This window comes from Prionailurus bengalensis, chromosome A1 (genome assembly GCF_016509475.1).
Source record: "Prionailurus bengalensis isolate Pbe53 chromosome A1, Fcat_Pben_1.1_paternal_pri, whole genome shotgun sequence".
Classification (NCBI taxonomy): domain Eukaryota; kingdom Metazoa; phylum Chordata; class Mammalia; order Carnivora; family Felidae; genus Prionailurus; species Prionailurus bengalensis.
Window position 1 is genome coordinate 34,653,431 of NC_057343.1, and position 12,707 is coordinate 34,666,137.

Genomic DNA, 12,707 nt, shown 5'->3' on the forward strand with positions numbered 1-12,707 from the left:
CTAAAAAAATTATTGAGCAAAAGTATGCATGTAGTCTACATAAGGCTGGCTGACTTACCTATTCAGGATCTGACCAAGAGAGAGAGAGAGAGAGAGAGAGAGAGAGAGAGAGAGAGAGAGAATCTTAAGCAGACTCCATGCTCAGCCCAGAGCCAGATGTGGGGTTGGATCCCATGACCAGGGGATCATGACCTGAGTTGAAATCAAGAGTAGGACACTCAAACAACTGAGCCACCCAGGTGCCCATCATCATTCTTTAAAAACAGTTTTTGTGTGTGGTCAATTTCCTGTCATACTCTAAGTGCTGGGATGGGCTGCACAGTCATAGACTAAAATTTGTTGGGAGAATTTGAATGGTGTCTTGTGGACAGAAACACACCGAGACAGGTGTGGGACTCTACGTTAAAAAAAATCTAAATGGGAAAGATAGGCTTGAGCAACCTGTACAACAGATTGAAGAGAAAGAGCTAGAACAGCAGCTATCCACGCTTCTAGGTATGCTGTATCTTCCTGTGAGATGGTTCAACAGGTAGCTGTGTAGATCTGAATGAGTCACGAGTTGCCCAGATTTCTGGTTAAACATTAATTTGGGGGTGTGCCTGTGAGGGTGTTTCCAGAAAACACCAGCATTTGAATTGGTGGCCTGAGCAAAGGAGTCCACCCTATTGTAGGTGGGTATCACTCGGTCCTCTGAAGGCCTGAAGAGAACTAAAAGGTGGAGGAAGGTTGAATTCTCTCTTCCTGCCAGACTGGCTTATTATCTAAAACATTGTTCTTCACCTGACTTTGGGCTGGGACTTATACCCCTGGTGCTCCTGGTTCTCAGGATTTTTGATTTGGACTGCAATCTACACCACTAGCTTTCCTGGGTCTCTATATTGTATACAGCAGATCTTGGGACTTCTCAGCCTTTATAGTCATATGAGCCAATTCTTTAAAACCAATCCATTTCTCTCTCTCTCTCTCTCTCTCTCTCTCTCTCTCTCTCTCTCTCTCTTCTCTGTCTCCCCCCAACCCCTCTCCTATTAATTGTATGTTCCTGGAAGATTCTGACTAATCCAAGTGATCTTGGGCAGACGCCCAGTGAGTCTGGGTGGAGTGTTGGTTAGAACAGAATCAAGAGGCAGATAGTCCACTTTTGCCCCAAGGAAAGATGTAGAGTGTATTCCTCAGGATTGGAGGAAAAGGAAATCTCCAAAGAGCCCACAGAATTGCCATATCAAATGAAAAATGGGTGAGCTGGTGATCATTTAATAAACTAGAGCACCAGTAAAAAAGGATCTAATCATCCCTTGCCCCAACCACAGGGAATATAGAAGCTATCTATGATGGGAAGACAGACTAGCTTCCTTTTTGTACTGCTACCCTGCAGAATATTGTATTGGGCCCTTTTCGGGAATGGGAAATACTTTATATCAGATTAGAAGGTGAAACTTTGAAATTAGTTCAGACTAGGCTTTCTCAACCTGCATCTGAGAGTTTCATACCAAAAAGTGTACTGAAAAGCCATGGAGGTACATGATATACTATCCAGAAACAAGTCTGAACACAGCATTATAGAAAGTTAACTGTTTGAATTCTATTGAATCCTACCCATTCATAGAAGTTCAACAGTGATTTTTCCCCCATTTCCTTTCAAAGTACTTAGTAGGGAAATATTCACAAATGCAGGAATATGTTTTAATGATCTGTGGGGTCTGAGAAACACAGCTCTGGAGGCCAGGTGTATAAGGGAAAAATGACGCAGGAGCAGAATGGCATAAAGTTGTGGTAGTAGGAATCTTCAAAGTTATAGTCATTTTTAGAGCTCTTTGATTCTGTCCTGCCATCAGGGTAAATAATTTGGTATTTCCTATTTGTGTGTTTCCGCTTAGGGGTAAGGTTTTTAATAATAATATATTTCCACCAACTGTATCAAAAGATTTAATGGTGATAGAAAAAGGGTGCTATGGGTGGAATTAGAAGAAAGTTAAAAGTCAGTGCTTTTTTTGTCTAAATGTTATGCCTTTCTGTGCAGCCATCTTTGAATTATCAAGAGGATAATTCAATCTCTGAATATAATATGAAAATTAATATGTTCATAAATGTGAGGAATTTTTAGGAGAATCCTCATATGAAACAGGGATTTTATTGATGAAATTTAGAAAGGATTTAAACATGGACATACAGATATAGATACAGATACACACATGTAAGTGTGCAGTCCTGTGGTGGTGTGTACAATTATAATTTATGTATATAAAATTTAATAACTATTCAAACTTCAAAGTAGTTCTTTACAGGAGTGAAGACTGGTATTCCATTATTTTCCTTTTCTATATTCTTTCGCTTTTGCTTTAGCAAATGCAATAAAATTTTGCTGGGAATCATTGAAAAGTATTTTTAAAGGAATTGAGAGACAACAAAATATAATACAAATGTATATATAGATTTAGAAATTTCTGAAAGTAACATCAATAAATGCATAGTGTTAATTTTCCATTATTACAATGTGTTAAGCATTAAATATTTTAAGCTTTAACTTTAAATAGGTAACATTCAACTTCAAATATTGAGTGAGAATGATTTAATTGCATCATTTGGTACATTTTCCTCTATTTGAGTTTTTTTCTTTAATTTCTTGAGGAATTCTGTAAAGAAATTACCTATGATTGAATATATCTATAGGTTAGTATTGGGTAAATAAATATGTTAAGTAAACACTAAAACTCTCAAAGAATATCTATTTCACTAATCCTATCTAAACTGCTTAATTACTTATGAAAGCAGTGGTTAATTAGTGGTTCTCTAACCTGACTGCACATTAAAATTATTTGGGTTTTATTTATTTATTTATTTATTTATTTATTTATTTATTTATAAATGGTTTATTTATTTATTTTGAGAGAGAGAGAGAGGGAGAAGAGAGAGAATCTCAAGCAGGCTCTGCTCTGTCAGTGTGGAGTCTGATGCAGGGCTCAAACCCATCAACAGTGAAATCATGACCTGAACCAAAATCAATAGTTGTTTGCTTAACCAACTGAGCCACCCAGGGGTCCCTGGGTACTTTTTAAAGATACAGATGTCCAGAACCTATCTTCATGTAAGTGGTCTGGGATGGGACAAAGGAAATAAGTATGTTCAAAGCTCTCTAGGTGTTCCTGACCCATGATCACTAAGTAAAAGTAAATCTGTAAGCTTTGCAGTTACTATTACTAATAGTTCTTGTTCTCTAGAATTCTCTCTTCTGCATTAAAGAACCCCCCTATAGCCTCTTATTAGGGAATAACTAATTAATTTGTTTTTCTTATGGATTTATCCCTCAAAAAAGGTTTCCAGCATACTTGCAAAAGTCGATTCATGAATATTAGAATGGAGAAAAACTGTGTTACATTAAACATTCTGATTTAGTTAATATGGAATATGAAGAAGAGATTTTGAAATAAAGTGTTGGAATATACAATAAAACTGACCTAAGATAAAAAGTACTCAAGATGGGGTATCTGGGTGGCTCAGTCCTTTAAGCATCTGACTTTGGCTCAGGTCATGATCTCACCATTCGTGAGTTTGAGCCCCATGTTGGGCTCTGTGCTGACAGCTCAGAGCCTGGAGCTTGCTTCGGATTCTGTGTCTCCCTCTCTGCCCCTCCCCTGCTCACACGCTGTCTCTCTCTCTCTTTCTCAAAAAATAAGTAAACATTAAAAACAGCTTAAAAAAAAAGAAAAAGAAAAAGTATTCAAGATGAATTACCTGAGGTAAGTAAATGAAAGTGGCACTAATGAAGGAAGATATGAATGAAAAGAAAAAATAGGGTTCAGAAAGAGGAACTCCTTCCAAATACATTTGGGCCCATATCTCAAATCCTGCTTTGTAAAATGTCTTTTACCTTTGCATTAAGAGTATGTGGGCCCCTGTTTTTCCTTAGTGTGAAGGCTAGGTCCTTCTTTTCTTGTACACTGTCCTTAATAGGAATCTCATTCCAAAATTCAATCAGAATGAATGAACATATAAATAGCATCCACATGGTTTTTTTGTGCTATGTCTTTTACTTACATAATTTTAGCTAACTCTAATCCATTTTAAGCCAAAAGTGGCTTGTTGGTAATTTAGAGGAAATCATTTGAAAATTACCAAAAAACAAACAACAAAAAGGCATGCTTGCAGTTTAAAGATTTTAGGAGTCATAAGAATGATGGAGTGAGGAAGACTAGAACATCATGCAACGTGTGTGAGGCTGTTATTCCTTGTAAGTAAAAAATGCCAAGTACATGGGCAAATTGACTGTAGTATGGTTAAGCTCTGACCTGAATTGGGCCTGATAGCCTTGCTAAAGATTTAAATTGAACATACAGTGAGAAAAATAAGAAATTTCCTGGGTCAGATAATGGCTGAGGGCATCGGAAGAGACTAAATGAGTGCAAGTTCAACAAATTACTTCCTGAATAAAAGATGCCATATCTGGTAAATGCCTTCCCCGACAGGACAGAAGAAATAGTTTCAACTACCACATAAAGGCTAAGATAGAGATACTAACATAGGATGCAGAAGTTCTCAAGTTAATAAAGTATGGTTTTACTTTATTTCTAAGTATTTCTAAGTATTTTCAATGATATCTAGGGTTCAAAGCTTATCGCTTCTTAAAAAGTAAGTTTGGTAGAGGAGGCTGGGTGGCTCAGTTGGTTAAGTGTCTGACTACAGCTTAGGTCATGATCTATGGTTTGTGAGTTCAAGCCCCACATCAGGCTCTGTGCTGACAGCTCAGAGCCTGCTTCAGAGCTCGCAGCCTGCTTCGGAGCCTGGAGCCTGCTTTGGGTTCTGTGTCTCCCTGTCTCTCTCTCTCTCTCTCTGCCCCTTCCCCGCTCACACACTCTCTCTCTCCAAAATGAATAAACTTCAAAGAAATTTTAAAAGAAAGGAAGTTTGGTAAATTTGTCCTCATTAAGGAAAAAACTATATCTGATAAAATTCCCATGAACATAGTCCACAAGAAAATAATAAACCGGAGGAAAAATAAACTTTAAATGTACTGACAGTTGAAGAGTTGTTTTCATATATAAAGTACCCACAAAAATCAGTAAGTAATAGACACCAATAAGAGATTCATAGAAAAGTCCTCGCTTTGGCAGCACACGTACTAAATTGAAACCACATAAAGATTAGACGGTCCCTGCTTAAGGATGATACACAAAGTCCTGAAGCATTCCATATTTTAAAAAAAGATAGATTCCTAGAAGAAAGTGTGTAAATAGCAACATGGAAACAGCAAGAGTTCAATAAATGACTGATAAACAAAGAAATGTCAAATAAAATGACATTTAATATATTTTTAAATAAAATTGAAAGATTCTTGATTCTTCTAGTTGTATGGTAGAAAAAAATGCATAGATGTAATAATAAAACATTTACATATAGTTTTAAATGGTAGTTTGTGCCATACAGAGAAAGACAGATACCATATGTTTTCACTCTTATGTGGATCCTGAGAAACTTCACAGAAACCCATGGGGGAGGGTAAGGAAAAAAAAAAAAGAGGTTAGAGTGGGAGAGAGCCAAAGCATAAGAGACTCTTAAAAACTGAGAACAAACTGAGGGTTGATGGGGGTTGGGAAGGAGGGGAGGGTGGGTGATGGGTATTGAAGAGGGCATCTTTTGGGATGAGCACCGGATGTTGTATGGAAACTAATTTGACAATAAATTTCATATATTAAAAAAATAAAATAAAATAAATGGTAGTTTGTATTTTTCAATTTAATTAATTAATTTATTATTAATTAATTAATTAATATTATTATTATTTTGAGAGAGAGAGAGAGCGAGCTTGTGCACAAGCAGGGGAGGGAAAGATGGAGACAGAATCCCAAGCAGGGCTCATGCTAAGTTCAGAGCCCGAAGCAGAGCTTCATCTCACGACTGAGAGATCATGACCTGAGTCAAAATTAAGAGTCAGACATTTAACTGACAGAGTCACTTAGGTGCTCCAAATTATGACATTTTTAATTCGACTAAAATTTTTTACTTTTATCTACTCTTAGTTTTCACAATTAAGTCTGTCTTAGAACAATTCATATCAAAGACTCCTCTCACTATCATTTATTCATCTGTATTTTCTTACAGTATTTTTGTGCACATATGTTTCACATCAGGATTAAGATGTCTTAATTCTCCTGCCCCTCTCAAATAAACAAACTCTTTCACATGTGAATTGAGGAATGAATAATCATCTCATGTAGAGGTATTTGTCAAAATACCTGGCAAAAACAGTGAGCTCCGACCAAGAATAAAGAAATCAGTTGATAGGTGTCAATGGATTCTGACAACAGCATGTAGCTAAGATACAGTTCACCCCTGAACCTCTACTATACATATATAGTATATGCATGTGTGTGTGTATACATATATATATATACACATATATACATATATACATATACATATCTCTATACATACATACATATATATATTATATATATATGTGTGTGTGTGTGTGTATATATATATACCTATCTCTATCTCTATCTCTATCTCTATCTCTATCTATCTCTATCTCTATCTCCTATGTGTAAGTGGGGCTTGACATGCCATAGTTGATGATGTGAGTGACAGATGTGAGAACATAATCAGTCCTCATTCAAAATCATGAGCATAAGCTTGAAATACACACTTTAGAAGGCTCAGTTAATTTGCTAATGACTAACTCCACTTAATTGTTTGAACATAGTGAAGAAGAAAATTTGTGGTACGTAGACCAGAGGGGAAGTCTAAGATAAAGTGTTTTTAATCACACACCATGAAAAGCTGTTAAATTCATGAAAAAAAGTTTAATCCTGATGTGTCCAACTTTAAGAAATATGGAAGCTACCTGATTCTAATAGCTTCACTAGAATTAGTTTGGGTTAATATTAAGAAGTGGGTAGGGGCACCGGGTGGCTCAGTCAGTTAAGCGTCCAACTTCAGCTCAAGTCACGATCTCCCAGTGCATGAGTTCAGGCCTCCTGTTAGGCTCTGTGCTGACAGCTCAGAGCCTAGAGCCTGCTTCTGACTCTGTGTCTCCCTCTTTCTCTAACCCTCCCCTGCTTGTGCTCTCTCTCTCTCTCTCTCTCAAAATAAATAAATAAACTTAATAATTTTAAAAAGGAGTAGGTAGAGGGGCGCCTGGGTGGCGCAGTCGGTTAAGCGTCCGACTTCAGCCAGGTCACGATCTCGCGGTCCGTGAGTTCGAGCCCCGCGTCAGGCTCTGGGCTGATGGCTCAGAGCCTGGAGCCTGTTTCGGATTCTGTGTCTCCCTCTCTCTCTGCCCCTCCCCCGTTCATGCTCTGTCTCTCTCTGTCCCAAAAATAAATAAACGTTGAAAAAAAAAGGAGTAGGTAGAATTTTTTTCTTTGGCTATCTTCTCTCCACAACCTTGTCTTTTTCTTATTTCCCACAAGCACTCATATCCCGTAGGACAACAATATGATAAATTCATCCATACACTCTGAGATATTAAGTTCACCCTGTGGTGTTTACTTTCCAGAAAGGATCATATTAGAAAAAAATATATGGATTAATTTTAATATATATGAATGATTTTCCAACTGTGGTATTTAGATACCTTAGGCTAGATAAAAATAATAAATAAATAGATAGATACATGCATACATACACACATACTATTCAAAAAAAGAATATATTATCTCTCTTGATGCTGGTCTAGCTCCAACCCTGGTAAGCCTCTTGTTTTCCAACTTAGTAAATGGCCATCATCACCCTTCCTATTGTGTAGCTAAATATCTCAAAGTTGCCCTTGCCCTCTCTAATGTTGAATCAAACTCAAGGCTGTACTGATTTTTATCTCCCAAATATGTCTCACATAATTTCACGTCCACCCATCTCCAGGCACGCCACCTTTGTCCAGGCTATGTATTTTCCCCTGGATTCACTGAATAAACAAGTTCAGATTATTTGCAAGAGCAAATGGGCATTTTCAGTACTACTGAAGATAATGTTTTGGAAAAAAGCATATTGAAGTAACAAGCACTTCAAGACTAGTAATACAAGGATTTGCCCAGTCTCCTTGGAGGTGTGAAACCTTCAGCACAAGGGTCCTTTTTAAGATATCAAAGGGGAGAAATATTTCAGGCAATAATTTGATAAATCTAATAAAATTGTGCTTTTTATTTTGTGTCCACCTAATTAAAGCATCGACTAATCTTAGCAGAGAAGGTTTTTTAATCTAATTAAGTTTGTCAAAAGCCTTCTAAGAGAATTTATGATCCACAAAATATTAGTCTAGTAGCATGCAATCTGGCAGCACTTCTAATTGTTTTGCAAAGATCTTTTCACCCAAGTGATTAAAATGATGCACTGCCCCCCCCATCCCTATATCCAGGTGTAATAATCTCTGAAAATTTCATGGATTAATCATGTTTTCAGTTAGATCAAAACTCCCAAGAATTAGAATTTTAATTGCCTCAGAGTAATTCTACTGAGCACAATATTATATAGGAATGTACGTTTGGAAGTGTATGTGTGTGTGTGTATTACTTTCTCTTTTGATTCCCATTGTAACTCTTTAGAACAAGTTGGTAGGTTGGTAGGAATTATTATAGCTCCCAATTTATATATTGAAGGAGTTAAGTCTTTGAGAAGTGTTTTGATTTGCCTTGGATCTTAGAACATGTGAGCAACATAGCACTCAGGAAAATAAAGGACCAAGTGAGCACACATGTGCTAATAAAACTCAGTACAGGCAATTCTTGGAGCTCAATGATTATGTAAGGCTTTAAATAAAGTGTCCTAAATCTAAACCAAAATAAATCTAAGTACTAAGAGTACAAGTCAGAGCAACTTCTACTTTGCTCTTCCAAAGGTATTTTGAAATGGTTTTGAACATACAGTAGCCCTTTCTCATCTGCAAGGATAAGTTCTAGGACCTCCCCCCAACCCCAGTGGATGCCTGAAACTGTAGATAAAAATGAACCTTATATATATAATTTTTTCTTATATATACATACCTAGGATAAAGTTTAATTTATAAATTAGGCACAGTAAGATATTAACAACAATAACTAATAACAAAAATAGAAGAATTACAACATACTGTAATAAAAGTTACGCGAATGTGTCTTTTTTCTCTCAAAATATCTTACTGTACTGTACTCACGCTTAATCTTACAATGGTATGAGATGATAAAATGCCTCAGTGATGATGTGAAGTGAGGTGAATGACACGGCACTGTGACATAGCATTAGGCTACTATTGACCTCCTGACAATACACCTTCAGGAGGATCTTCCGCTTCCAGACCACAGTTGACTGTGGGTAACTGAAACCACAGAAAGTGAAATTGCAAATAAGGGTAACTACTGTATAGTTAAATTTGATCTGAGAGAGAGAGAGAGAGAGAGAGAGAGAGAGGGAATGTGTGTGTATATTAGAAGTCACAAACTCTATGGAGCAAACTTTACTTTCTAATCTAAAAATCTTAAATATCTCCACTCCTTTCTTACAATTTAATTACATCCATACTTAGTATGCCTTGGAGCAACTAATATCTTAGTTTCTCTTTATTTTAAACATTTTTAAAATGTTTATTTAATTTTGAAAGAGAGAGAGAGAGAGAGAGAGGGAATGAGTGGGGGAGGGGCAGAGAGAGGGAGACACAAAATCCGATGCAGGCTCCAGGCTCTGAGTTGTCACCACAGAGCCCAACATGGGGCTGGAACTCACGAACTGTGAGATCATGACCTGACCCGAAGTCAGACGCTTCATCAACTGAGCCACCCAGGTGCCCCAGTTACTTATATAAGCAGAAAACATAAAATGAGGCAGGACGGGAGTAGAGAAGCATATCTTGTAAGAGGGCGATATTGGGGGAGTTGACTACTACTAAAACCAATTATTTTTTAAGTCAATTTGATTTGCTAAAATCTGTAAATGTTGTAATTGTTTCCTTCAGCACAAGAAAGACAAACATGGAGTGAAATGAGTTCACTTTTATAATAGCATTAAAAATTTTTTTTTTCAACGTTTATTTATTTTTGGGACAGAGAAAGAGCATGAGCGGGTGAGGGGCAGCGAGAGAGGGAGACACAGAATCGGAAACAGGCTCCAGGCTCTGAGCCATCAGCCCAGAGCCTGACGCGGGGCTCGAACTCACGGACCGCGAGATCGTGACCTGGCTGAAGTCGAACGCTTAACCGACTGCGCCACCCAGGCGCCCCTATAATAGCATTTTAAAAATTATTTTAAGTTCAATGAAATCAAAAGAGAAATCAATTCTAACTGAGGAAGTAGTTAGAGGTGGAGTGGCATTTGCACTCCACTGAAGGTTGTGTATAGAAATTTTCCAAGGGGAAAAAAATGACAAATGCATTCTCAATTAGGAGACTGTGAGTCAATAATTATCTGAGGACCTCTAAACATGTTGCTATGGCTTAACTTTAATACGTGTGGGGGAGTTTGGTAGAACATAAGACTGGAAAGTTAGTTTGGAGACAGGTGACAAAAGCCTTAAACATGATGCTAAGGAATTAAGATTTGTTTTTTCCTCAAGGTTAAGGATTGAGAAAGGGGTGTGATTTGCATGTCAACTCTGATTGATAGTGACTCCCCAGACCCTGCTATTGAGAGGCATTTTGGGCACCAGTGTGAGCTTAGTGATCTGTTTAAATCAGCAATGTCTTCCATGAGTAAAGGAAAGGTTGGGAAGGAATGCATGTCATGTCTGATCAGTTGGTTTATTCCACAGGCTGAATTAGGTAGGGGTCAAGCATGACATGATTTTGTTTGCCTCTCATCACTGCCTAAAACCATGCTATACCAGATGTCCCTTCCTTACTCTTACTAATATCTGGATAAATCTTACATTTGCCCATTAACTTTCCAATATAAGAACTGAGAGTCTGTGTTCTCACGCAGAGTTTTAAAAGTAAAATTCAGCCTAATTTGCATTAATTTTCTATACATTTCAACATATTTTTTCACCTTTCTCCTACCTGATGGCTAGTCCATTGGTTTGAGTCTTGCCAAGATTATTTAAACCAGCTAACTTTCTTGGACCACAGTTTCTGGTCTACAGGAAACTGACTTACCTTTGCCACAATAAATACAGCCTGTCCCATTGTCTCCTCTCTCTCACGGCTCTGCTTTCTCTGTGCAATTTGTTTCCCATTGCTTAAATAAGATGAGGGTAAACCAATCTTTTGCTGCCTCTTTTTGCAGTTGTAATTACTTTATTAGCAGCCCTCAAACAGGGATTTTGAGAACAAATAGACTGTTAAGAAGGGAAAGTATGGCAATGAGATGTGACACAGTGAAGAGAAAACAGCTGAGAAATGGGGCTTTACAAGCCAGCTGCCACTCTGGGCAATGAGCCTTCTTCCCACTGGGTCAACTCTGAGAGTCCATGTATAACCCATACCTCAGATCTATTAGACCCAAGAGGCATAGAGTCTGGTATATTCATACACCAACTCCTATCCATCACTGTTGAGTGCTATTCATGGTAAGGGTGTATTAATTACCAGGCACTTTTGCCTGCTGTATAAGTGACAAAGCAATGTCCAGGGGCCAGGAAAAGCTCTCAGGCAAAGTGATTAAGGTTCTGACAACTGGAAATCCAGTGAGTATTCCCTTGAAGTGGAAATATGGGCAAGATCCCAACAACATCTGCTACCCTGCCTGAAAAAGACATCTCAAAGTCTAGGAAGGGCTCCCTTGGAGGCTTTCTTCTGTGACTTTGGGAGTGTTGCTCATGAAGAAAGAGGCAAAGGCCAGAGAGACCTTTTCTGAATCTTGTGACTCCTAAAATGTCTCCAGCTTCAACAATTTTTTTTCCTGTGAATTTCTACTCTTCTGCTTCTATCAACTGGTAATGGACATGGGGCACTTTGGACCACATCTTATAAAGCCATAACACTCATTGAAGGTTTGAATTGTATAATATCAGCATACCTAGCATCTATAAAAATATGTATTCATGCCACAGCTTTTTGTAATCATCAACCACATTTATATAATTTCTGTTCTCACTGTTTTAACAAAATATGCTTTCCATTTATATTCATAGTCAAGTACTATGGCTTTGTAAAAAGCAATTTCATTCTAATTTCTAATAATTTCTTTTCAGGCTTTCAAAATGATAGACAAAATCTTGAGGAGATGAAATATAGATCTAATGAGTGGCAAAACTTTAAAAAATTAATTTTAAAAATTCTGATATTGCTATTTATTTCACCAAAATAAAACTTTATTTCACCAGGAAAAAAATACAAGTGCTATAATAAATTATAACTTGTGTTTTTTTTTTCTGATTTGCAATAATTGTAATGCTTATGGTTATCTTAAGTACGGAATTTAAAAATTGCTCACCCAGAATTATTTTCAACTTAAAAATGAAATGCTCTTCCGAAAAGCTTTAACAACTTTGGTGTTACACTTACCTAGAGAAATTTTAGTTAAATGTTTGATTTAAATTCCATCAGCTGGATATTTTTATATATAACTCACACTTTTGTCCAACTCCTCTTCATTCACTCCCTAATGTTATGTCTTATGTGATTATCTCCCACACTAAATTACAAGTTTCTTTAAGGACAGGGATTGTCTTTCTTAATGTTAGATTATCAACCTCCCTACCACCCTCCAAATCCCAGGTCTTATAAGTGCTTTGCCTAAAAGCTCTCTATATATTACTTTTAGCACAAAAATAAAATCTGAAAGTTTGAAATACCATTTGCAGAGGACTT

General features: G+C 37.1%; 1 non-coding gene across 1 annotated transcript; it reads left to right on the plus strand.

Moving 5' to 3' along the window:
- Positions 1-5,089: 5,089 nt before the first annotated feature.
- Positions 5,090-5,191, plus strand: LOC122496675. The gene has a single exon (XR_006300900.1). It is a non-coding gene; the product is annotated as a U6 spliceosomal RNA (small nuclear RNA).
- The last annotated feature ends 7,516 nt before the right edge of the window (positions 5,192-12,707 follow it).